Below are 11,621 nucleotides of genomic sequence, written 5' to 3' on the forward strand. Positions count from 1 at the left end.
CTGAAGTTTCTTCAGTCCCACACTGAAGCTCGACCGTAAGATGAATTGTTTTTTTTTTTCTATCTGTAGTATTTATTTACCCAAATAATTTTTCAAAATTTCAGGACTTCCTCCAACTACCAGGACAAAAGTGTATTCGAAGAAGGTCATGAACAGGATACTGAACATATAAACAGTGACAATGAAAGTAGCCTTAATCTCGGTCGGGGCAAAATCTTCACGACGCCGGAAGCAAGCCCTGGACACGGATGAACATTTCCAATGTATTCTGGAAAAAGTCGAACACCGTGTGGAAGGGTGGTCGGCCAAAAAATCAAGGCATGAGAGTTTCTGCAAATACATTGGTGATAGATTGGAGATGCTTCCAGAGCAAGTCGCAAGATCTCTAGAAGTGGATTTCATCTTGAGAGTGAACCAATCGATCGATGAATTTAATCATCTGATAGAAACGGATGATGATGTAATTTGTGAATAAATAAACGTATTATAATAACTGAATCTTTGAACTCTCAATTCATAAAAAAAGTAATCATAGTAAGTTATTTGAAGAGATAACTTTTTGGGGTACAATAGTTGAGGAAATAGTTGCCTACCTTTTGGTGCTAGTATAGGATGGATTCTAGTAGGTGACTAGCAGATATTCCGGAAGACACGGCACATCCGTAATAATTCAAATTTCATGAAACTATTGCACAATTTGCATTTGATTTCGAATTAAAAAAAACTTGAACTTTTGCTACCAGAACTAATTCGCATTATATTACATAGAGAAGCTAATGATGAGCACACGTTGTCAACTACACGTGACTCCAGCGGAACGGTATTTTTCCCCGAAGGTCAAAAGTACGTAAAATCCATCTTTTCATGAAACGTATACTTAGCCATCATGGTTTTTTTTACTGGGTGGATGATTGAAGGGACGTATCAGTTTTTGTAATTTCGACGATCAAATACATTGTTTTCAAACGCTATACGTCCCCTCGTAAAAGTAATCGAGATATTAATTATTAAATAAATATACGATCTGCATACCGTTTTTATACATCGATCTTATAGCTTTCAACCAATATTTTGCTAGAAAAATATTACATCGTGCTTATTGTTTGTTTTTTTTTTTTGAAAATTCGTCCTCCATTGAAGGGCCGTTCATAAACTACGTAGACAGTTTAGGGGGAGGGGTAGCAATTATCCACGGCCAATACAAATTAAAAAAAAATGTATGGACAATTGTCTACGCGGGGGGAGGGGGTCACGAATACAAAAAAAAACTGTCTACATAGTAAATGAACAGCCCCTTAATTGGAACGCTGTTCCCAGGGCTGGCAGCGATCACTGCTATCAAAACTAGTGATTTTAGTGACCATGTTGAAGAAATAAGTGACCAATTATTGACTTATAGTTGTAAAAATAGTGGCTAAAAAGTAACCTGAGAGAAAATAAATGTTTGATGTTTTAGACAAATTCAATAAGTATCTCATAAACACTTATGTACGATATGAACCTTTAAAGCGAAAGATTCAATAGAAAGTTTATGGCCAAACCCACGGTATTAGTCAGGGTGTCTACTAAATGCAAAAACCTGGAAATTGTAAAGCTGTTTCTTTAAAACTGATTGCCATGTCTTAAAAACGCTTGGGTAAATTGCTGTTTAACGCATTTCAAAAATAGCTTTCTTATTATAAACCAGGAATTTATCCATTAAAGTATTGGAAAAACCTTGAATACTCAGCTTATTTTATTTACAAAAATGAGTAGACACCCTGTACATATAGAAAGACGATTAAATGCCATATTGCAAAGAATGATCAATCTTGAAATAAATTCACGCTAAAAAAGTTGAAAAAAGTGACTGATCAGAAGAAAAAGTGACTTTAGTTACTTGGCTTTAAAAAAAAGAGACTTTTTAGTTACTGGATTGAAAAAAGTGACCAAGTCACTAAAAATTTGGAATTATTTTTGATTAACTTTCTATTTTGTGAGTCTCTGGCGATTTAATTTGAATTGTTGGAGATCTTCAGAATGAAAATCTTTTTAACATGAAGTCTTGGAAAAATATCCAGAGGGCTCTACGAAGATCTTTGATCGTCTAACGGCTTTTAAATAATGTTTGATCATTTTGCTACCTTTTGAGAATATTTGAGAGATGTCATTTGAGTTGTTGTACGGTTGGAGATCTTAAAAAAACTTGATTAACCTGAAGTGATGGAAAAATATCCAGAGGACTTTATGGAGATCATTGATCTTCTGGAGATCTTAAGATTTTTTTTTTAATTTTCTATCTTGTGAGAATATCTGAGAGATGGAATTCGAATTGTTTGTCAGTTGGAGATCTTCAGCAATAAAAAACTTGATGGTTGAAAAAATATCCAGAGGATTTTGGTTTAATTTATAATCATTTTGCTAACTTGTGAGAATATCTGAGAGCCATAATTCGAATCTTGGAGAGGGCTTTACGATCTATGATCATCTTGTAGTAGATATAATTCTCATGTTTTGATATTGTTAATTTATTTATTTAACATGAGACTTTTATCTACTACAACTACGGCCTTTGGAATATTTGTTGAGCATTTTGCTACCATGTGAGAGTATCTGAGATACGTTATTCAAATTATTGGACAATTGGAGATCTTCAGAAAAATTCCTGATTAACCAGATGATTTATGATTTAACTGAACTTTGTAGAAGGTCTCTAAACTTTGGTCATTGTGCTATGTGAAGTCGTCTGATTTTTATTGAATTGTTTTCTGAACTTCGAAGAAATTCTCTGAACTTTGTATACAATTCCATAACCTCGTGGAGGTGTTTGTTAATTTGGTAGTAGTTCTCTGAACTTTAGAAGATCTCTGAGCTCTTTATCCAATCCCCAGTAGTCCCAAAGCCGTATTTAGAAAGACAATTGTTTGCCCTTAAGCTGTTAGTCGGAATTTGCATTTGTAAGAAGGGCCATATGGATTTCTAAACCCTGATTCCGAAACAAATTTCAGTGAATATTCCCCATAAAATACAACTAGTGAAAGAGTTTTGTAATGCAATGTTTTATATTTCCTTTAAAATATTGTGTGAATTGATAATTATTTAACTAAATTGGGCACTCGAATACATGTTTGGCCAACACATCTCGGTTAGCGTATGCGGATCACGTCGCATTGTTGCCTCTTTGAAGGGCCGCAGAGTTGATACTTCTCAGAGGATCAACTAATGTACGCTATTCACCAGGTTCACTAACGTTCCCATCACCATCAACTTGATCTACGAAGCATGGCGGGCAGTAATCATTCGCTGAATTCCTCTTTACAAAGTTGTGCAAAATGACACAAGCTTTCACAATTCTGTCAACCGAGCCTGGAAGCATAACTAATCTGTTCTTCAAAATCGTCCACCTCGCCACTAGAATTCCAAAGCTGTTTTCGATGGTCCTCCTGGCTCTGGACAGTCGTCGATTGAAGTTGTCTTGAATTGGAGGTAAGTTAACACCTGGATATGGCGGGAGCAAGTTATTCTTGAGAGGAAATGCTGCATCCCCAACAATGAAATATGGCATCACTTCATTTGACCCAGGCAACTTGCCTGGTGCTGGCAAATCCAACTCGCCATTCACCAATCGCCTCCCAAATTCAGAATATGCAAATATTCATCCAGCAATGAAGTTATAATTTGCATCGCAAACGCCCATTAAATTTATATAATGGAAATGTTTATAATTGAAAAACAACATTGGACATTGGATTGAAACGTGTTTTCCATCTATGGCTCCACAGCAGTTGGGAAAATTCCATTGATCATAGAACTCCTGGCTGTACATGCTCCATCTGTCTTTGTCAACTTCAGGCATATAGTCTACCACCAACGAATCCCACAAAACCTCGCAAACTTCGTACACTATCAACCGTGCCGTTGATTCGCCCATTCGGAATAGCCTCGAAGTCACATAGACAGAGGATTAATAATCAATAATTATCATCAAATTCTCTAGTGTATTCAAATGTTTTATTTTCTTTTGACTTTGTTATAGTTTTATTAACTCTTCGGACCCACACTGAAAATGAAGTCGATTTTTTTCTCAAAATGATGAATCTCAGGCTCTACTTATCCATATTCTAATGTTTGTGCGCCACAGAACTAAAGGGTGATACGGTCAAAATTTGGTCAAGGGAAAACGCGTGTAAATCGGTGAAATCGTTTATTTAAAAAATCAAATTAAATTTCTTTTTCAAGTTCAATTAGTATAAAATTCAGGAAAAATATTCAGTTAGGCTTCCGCTTTTCCAAATCCGAATTGCCGGGCCTTACGCTTGACCCCTGCCATCAGATTTTGTACAGCCACCTTGTCCACCTTCTTCGCCGCAGAAAGCCAGTTTGCCTTGAACTGCTGCTCGCCCTTAGCAGTTTTTTTGGTCTTCTTTAGGTTCCGCTTGACAATAGCCCAGTATTTCTCAATTGGGCGGAGCTCTGGCGTGTTGGGAGGGTTCTTGTCCTTGGGAACCACCTGCACGTTGTTGGCGGCGTACTACTCCATGGCCTTTTTACCGTAATGGCAAGATGCCAAATCCGGCCAAAACATTACGGAACAACCGTGTTTCTTCAGGAAAGGCAGCAGACGTTTATTCAAACACTCTTTCATGTAAATTTCTTGGTTGACAGTCCCGGAAGCTATGAAAATGCTGCTTTTTAAGCCACAGGTACAGATGGCTTGCCAAACCAGATATTTCTTTGCGAACTTTGACAGTTTCATGTGCTTGAAAACATCTGCTACCTTTCCCCTTCCTTTTGCCGTATAAAACTCCTGTCCCGGAAGCTGCTTGTAGTCGGCTTTGACGTAGGTTTCGTCGTCCATTACCACGCAGTCAAACTTCGTCAGCATCGTCGTGTACAGCCTCCGGGATCGCGCTTTGGCCGTCGTATTTTGTTTATCATCGCGATTTGGAGTCACTACCTTCTTGTAAGTCGATAGTCCGGCTCGTTTTTTGGCTCGATGCACGGTTGTAGACGATACACCCAGCTTATTTGCGGCATCTCGGAGAGAGAGGTTAGGGTTTCGCTTGAAACTACCGGCAACTCTCTTTGTCGTCTCAGCGGCTTCCGGTTTTCGATTTCCCCCCGATCCAGACTTCCTGGCTGTCGACAAACGTTCCCCAAATACTTTAATTACATTTGTAACGATTGATTTGGCAACTTTTAGCGATTTTGCCAACTTTGCGTGCGAGTAGCTCGGATTTTCGCGATGCGCGAGCAAAATTTTGATACGCTGCTCTTCTTGCTTGGACGGCATTTTGACAACTGAAGAGTGAATTCCAAAATCAAAATAGGAGCAACATTCTACACACACACACCTTCAAAATGAGGGGTGTTCAGGTTTTTTAAATGCAAAATTGAAAGAAATACGTCAAGTTGATATTGACCAAATTTTGACCGTATCACCCTTTAAAAGGTTATTGCCTCAACTTTTTTGTGAAATAGTTGATCATACACACTTAGATTTTTCTACCGAGATCGGCTGTGCAAATCTCGGCAAAAAAAGTTTTACTGAGATATCGGCAAACATTTCATTTGTCTGCTGAGATTCAGCTAAGCATTATCCGAGACTCAGCAATCAAATGTCACTTTTGCTGAGATCTCAGTGAAACTTATTTTGCCGAGATTTGCACAGCCGAGCTCGGTAGAAAAAACTAAGTGTGTACTACATGTTTTATTTTATTCGTCAAAATTCTTCGGTTTCGAGGTGTGATTGCGAATCCATCTAATCAGTTGGACCATAAAAAAGGTAAACTAATATCCATTCTAACAAGACCAAACAATAGGAAACCTGTTAAAAATTGCTGAAAATATTGCAAAAAATTTCAACTTCATTTTAGGTTTGGGTTTCGGTGGTTTGGTCCCCAAAGAGTTAATTATCATCTTATGTTTTGAAATTACTTACATAAGAGTCATAAACAATCTTCATTCCGGTGAAATCGGTTTCCGCCAAGAAAACTTTTCAAGACGACCACCAACCTTGCTCAGCAGTAAATCGAATGCATCTGGATTCATACGGACCGATTTAATGAAATACTCCGGATCTCTGTTCCTCATCAGCATATATTCCGTTTCAAAGAATCTTTCGGTATCGCGATTTTCATTTGATGGCCAAACCCACCACCTACAAACAGAATCGTTTAATTTACTTTCAGATATATATTCAGAGTGTAGTGGGGGGTTCCCACCCGCCGAATTTTTACGGCAGTTCTCCTGTAAATTCAGTTGATTTTTTTGTATGCGATTAGTGTCAATTACATATAATCAGCTACAAAAAAATCTGCTCAATTGGTTGGAAGGCCGAGAAATTACAGCGCTCTTCAGGAATTTTTTATCATAAACACTCACCTGCGCGGAGTTCTACGAGGATGCTTTATAGAATAATTGATCGCCTTCTCCAATTCGTTCAACACTTGAAGCACCTCCAGAATTTCTTCCATTTCTAATAGAATTTTTTTCGGAGTTTTTTTTATATCAAATATTTTGCCAAAACAAATGATTGCAACGAGATTATGCTACTGTCAAAACGCAACGCATGACGCATGATTGTGCGCATGCGCTGCGTCAATGCGTCCGTCAGCATTTTTAGTACATGACAGATGCGTTAACGCTGACGGTGACGGTGACGGTGACGGACTATTGTGGGTGGCCCTTAAGTACTGTACGTTATCGACTCGATAATGTCTTATGGTATAAAGTTAGGATTGTAATAACTTTCAACATGTGGTAAGAGAAATGGCTCTAATTCTGGCATATGGATTTAAGGTTGGGCGCATCGTTAATGAAAATGTGTGCTACTACTGAATTTATAAATGGGCCCAAATTAGGGACAGTTCAAGACCAACAATTGAAAAGGCCTCAACTCCATTTTGTAAACAAACCTTGTAAGGTTATTTTCTAGCGAACCGAAGTCTGCCATAGGAAACCAACATAATGAACAGGTAGGGGAATTTATCCTCTACCCGATTGTGGTTTAGGTTTGTGATTGTAGGTTTCGGTTTGTGAGAAAATGGTCTTAAAAGGTTTGTTTACAAAATGGAGTTGAGCCGTTGCCCTATCTCGAGATTTTGGCAAGCTATAAGGTAACTTTCTTCGACAAAGTTGGGCAGTTAGATCAGAATGTATTCACTACGTAGCGCTAGTGTACACGAAGTAATATATCGAGATATTGGCCAGCTTGAAAGTAGCTTTTAAAAGTGACTGAAAGTTGTTCAGGAAAGCAAGGCCAACAGCTTGATCGGAAGTTTTTCAATTATCTTAATATTTTTTTTTTTTTCAAGTAGCAATTATAATACACATTGTTTTAGTTCTAGTTTATTAATATATCATAAAAACGATAAGAATAAATGCAGCAGTGAATATTTTCAAAGAAACGATGAAACAGCTGATTTCGATGGCTTCCATGCCTTCATGAAGAAGAAAAAAAATTAAATCGATAATAAAATAACACAATATTTAGAAGCGTACAAATTGACCAAATCCTTATTTGCCTTTAGCAGTGATTGCTGCTCCAATCTGGCATCGGAAAGCTGAGATCGCATTTGGCCTAATATCGGACCGACAAGCGAAAAGAGGGGCTCAACGCTGGCACTAGCAGGGATAGCAGTATTGTACCGCATGAATAGCTCTTTCAATCTGTGGAATGGCATTGGCTTACGGTAACCGTAGCACTCTTCAACGGTATCGAAAGTTCCAGCCAAGTAGCGGTTCAGCTCTTCTTGACATGTATCCTTGCGAGTTGCTTGTAGTTTGGGTTGACTAACGCCGAAAAACGCCGCTTCCTCGTCAAGTTCTGAATTGTCATCGACGTTTGAATCGTCCTCATCAGCATCGACTTCACGACCGTCAGCTTCAGTCATTTTTAGGACAAGTACTCGATAAATATCATCTCTGTTCATGTTCTTGAATGCATCCCATTCAAACATGAATGCCGGTATCAATGTAGCGGCAACAATCAGTTCTTTATCGGTCATCATAGTTTCGAATCGCTTATCGGATTTGATCGATGATATAGCTGCTTCCAACAGTGATAGGCATCTTTGATTCGCTTCGCTTCCAATGATCGCAACATACCATAGATGGTTGGAAGCAAATAGCCCATATACATAAACTTCTCTCGTTGTAGAATATCTAATGTGTGCGCAATAGGTTGCATCACCCACACATATATTCTTTTAAATACGCCACTTCTAACGGCAACAATTTTGGCAACCCTGTGCGTTCTAAAGTGGCGTTCAACTTTTCTGGAACACGATCAATGATGTTGCAAATCTGGAATGATTTGAAGCTTAATAACTAGGGGCTTTTGATCATGAGCTAGGACGGAGTTAATTTTGAGTTACTCCGAGAAACTCGAATTGCTCAAAATTCAATACAAGCCGACTCAGTAACCATGTTTTTAAACCTTATATTTTGTTCTCTTTCCCGAGTTGTCAAACAGCAATATCATCTAACCGCGTTTCATACCGGAACATCATCCTCAAATTACATAACTGTTCGTCCTCTGAAATATAGTCTAGTGATCCAGCCCATCGCCTATCGATTCTAATTGTTGAATTGTTTCATACCTTTTTCAGATTAAAGATAAGTTGGACGTTTATGAATATTTACTGGAAGACATTTGGTTTGCCTGGATCTCGACTGGAATAATCACCGTTCTCAAAATATTCCAATGATTTTTACTGGGGCAGTGATAGAATTCAATGCAGCAATGTTGCAGTTTCAGAGTTACAGGTTATATTCAATATTATATTATTATTGCAACTGCACATTGTACTTTGTACATTAAATAAATTGCAATAAGAAATTTCCTGTTATTAATATTTGCAATATGCAAGCATTCGCTAGGATTTAATGAAAACAAGAAACTGGCATTCTGTTAATAATTTTATTACTAAATTATTCAAAGAAATGGTACGATCAAGGATTCCATTCTTCAGGAATAGGTAACTCATCCTCTCCTTGGTGCAATACTTGTATCAACTCAATTCATGACACACATATAGAATGAAAATCTTAGATCTTAGCGAAATCGTAACACGGAGTCACAGGTGTTGGGTTGAAGGGTTCTGTGATGCTTATCCAACGCCAGTAATCGCTAAGGGGCTCCCCTTTATCGGTTCGACAAAGCGCAGCCTTGTTGTCAACTACTGACGTAGTCAGATAGAAGAACGTGATCATCGGGAACAGTTCCATAAAGCCACGAAACTGCCATACCAACCCACCAGAAACGGTACACTACGCAGTCGTATCACCATCTGCCTGATACGATAGGCACAGTATCATCCACCATCATCGGAATCGAGCCTGGAATCGACTCCGAAACCTCATCACAAGCTTTCGTTGGATTGCAGTCGATGCTTATTCACTGTGTTTTCACTTGTTGACACAAGACTGCTTTGATCATTTTTGAGTAATTATGAGTAACTCAAATTTGCTCTATGCAAAAATATTAACTCGGACTACAGCTGACTTGCCTCTAGCTTAATAATGAGGAATCAAACAAATGTTAGTAATTTACCTGAGCAATGGCATCATATTCTGAATTCCAGCGTGTTTTTATTGGTACTATCAGACATACTCCTAAGACATGGAAAATCATTTGCATTCATTTCGTGCATTCATTTTCATTCATTTGTCCCTAACTTTTTTCAACAACAGAATTCCGCAAAATAATGGAGTTTTTGTAGGCTTTGTTATTAACTACAACTTTTGTTAACAACTCAAATCCGTATCTCTTATGCATGATGAACATAAGCTACTACTGTTTTTCAGTGAATGTATTTTACATTCACTGAAAAACAGAAACAAGTTCTGCCCGCTCTAGTTCGTTTATGCATCACGAACAGATTTGATACAGATTTGAGTTATGAGCAAAGTTTTAGCTAATAACAAAACCTACAAAAGCTCTATACATCATTTTGTGGAATGCTGTTGATGAAAAAAGTTAGAGGTAAATGAATGTAAATGAATGTATGAAATGAATGCAAATGATTTTCCATGCCTGCTCCTAAGCACTCCTTTATTACATCGGCAACTACAGAAGATTTGTTCTGCTGCCTCCACCATTTTTCTGTCCAGTTTCGTTCATTTCCTTCAAATCAGCAACCTCCTCAAAGTGGAGGCGAACCAGCCCAAGGCTGAAAGCCTCCCTAATAAAGATAAATAATATATATTTTTTTTTGTATATATATATATATCTTTATTAAGGAGACTTTCAGCCGTTGGCTGGCTCGTCTCCGACTAAATAATAATAATAACCTCCTCAAATACTGGATTAACGTCAGTAGTGGCCACTAAGTTCAAAATGTGGCACGCACATCTTTGGTGGGCTGGAAGGGGTTCAGCAAACGCACCTTCAACGAGCAGAGTTTTTACATCAAGGACGGTTTCAGAACATTCAACATCTTCGTCATTTTCATCATTATCATCAACACCAAAATCAAAAACCAAATTATCGGTAAAGTTTAGTCTTCTATGTTGCTTATGGCCAGCTTTCCATGTGTACCGTATTCGTGATAATGTTTGCATCATTGAGCAATATCAAAATAAAAAAAATCTCAAAAATTTCGTTTTTGAGTTTTTTTTTTTTTATTTATTCAAAGGGGAATTGTTTCTCAGAGTCTTAAACTATGTTAATCATCGATCGAGTTTCCACTTGCTGCAATTACGGCCTCCACACGCTTCCGGAATGCACGGCAGGTTCTAATAATGTAGTCTGGAACTGGATCCATTCCTCTCCAGGTACTGGTCAATGTTTGTCTGAGGCTTGCTGTACTCGGGTGGCGTTTAGAACAGGCCTTGGCCTTCATGACACGCCATATTGAGTAATCCAGCGGATTAAGATCGGGGCTGGATGGCGGCCACATATCCTTCGCCCAGAACGGAAGATGTTCCTGCAACCACTTCTGAGTGCGATTCGAGGTGTGGCACGGAGCCCCATCTTGTTGAAATACAACATTTGGCTTCGGACCGTACTGTTCTTTGATCCACGGAAGAACAGTACTTACTTAAAATCCCGATGTAAGCCTCCGTGTTGACCTTGTCGCCTTCTGGAATAAACACCGGGTCATTTTTTTTGCCATCGGAAGCCACCAATCCAAACACCATAACGCTAGCAGGATGCTTGGTCAGATACACGTTCTTTTGCTCGTCGGCCAAGTCTTTTACCGGAAGAACCTTATATGTACGATGGTGCAAACATTATCACGCATACGGTACAACGTTACAGAAATTTACATGAGTACACTGAAAAAAGTTTTCACTTAGTTTCTATTAGGAACGCACATAGTATTTTTCCAATAACAAAAATAATGATTTTTATCTGAATATCACATAGCATAAGAAATTCTATATGAGAAATCATATAGATGTTATTGGACACATAACGTTCATGTGATTTAGTGGTGCAATTTCCAATTATGCGATCACATGAAAGTTATGTGAGATTCACATGGATATTTTCCACTGGTTATGTGATTTATTTTATGAGTGTAGAACATACGAAAAGCTGATTGTAACTGACATTTACAGGAGCAAGTGCAACATCACATGTAATGCAACTTCACCCAAGCAATGCATAGCGTCCTAAGTAACATTGATTGATT

At 38.2% G+C, this 11,621-nt stretch overlaps 1 pseudogene; it reads right to left on the reverse strand.

Annotated features, from left to right (window-relative positions):
- Positions 1–3,082: 3,082 nt before the first annotated feature.
- LOC135700587 (uncharacterized) lies at positions 3,083–7,874 on the reverse strand (annotated as a pseudogene).
- Positions 7,875–11,621: the final 3,747 nt, after the last annotated feature.

Source organism: Ochlerotatus camptorhynchus, unplaced genomic scaffold, assembly GCF_037179485.1.
Source record: "Ochlerotatus camptorhynchus isolate MF236.1 unplaced genomic scaffold, CSIRO-AGI_Acam_v1.1 ptg000139l, whole genome shotgun sequence".
Lineage (NCBI taxonomy): Eukaryota > Metazoa > Arthropoda > Insecta > Diptera > Culicidae > Ochlerotatus > Ochlerotatus camptorhynchus.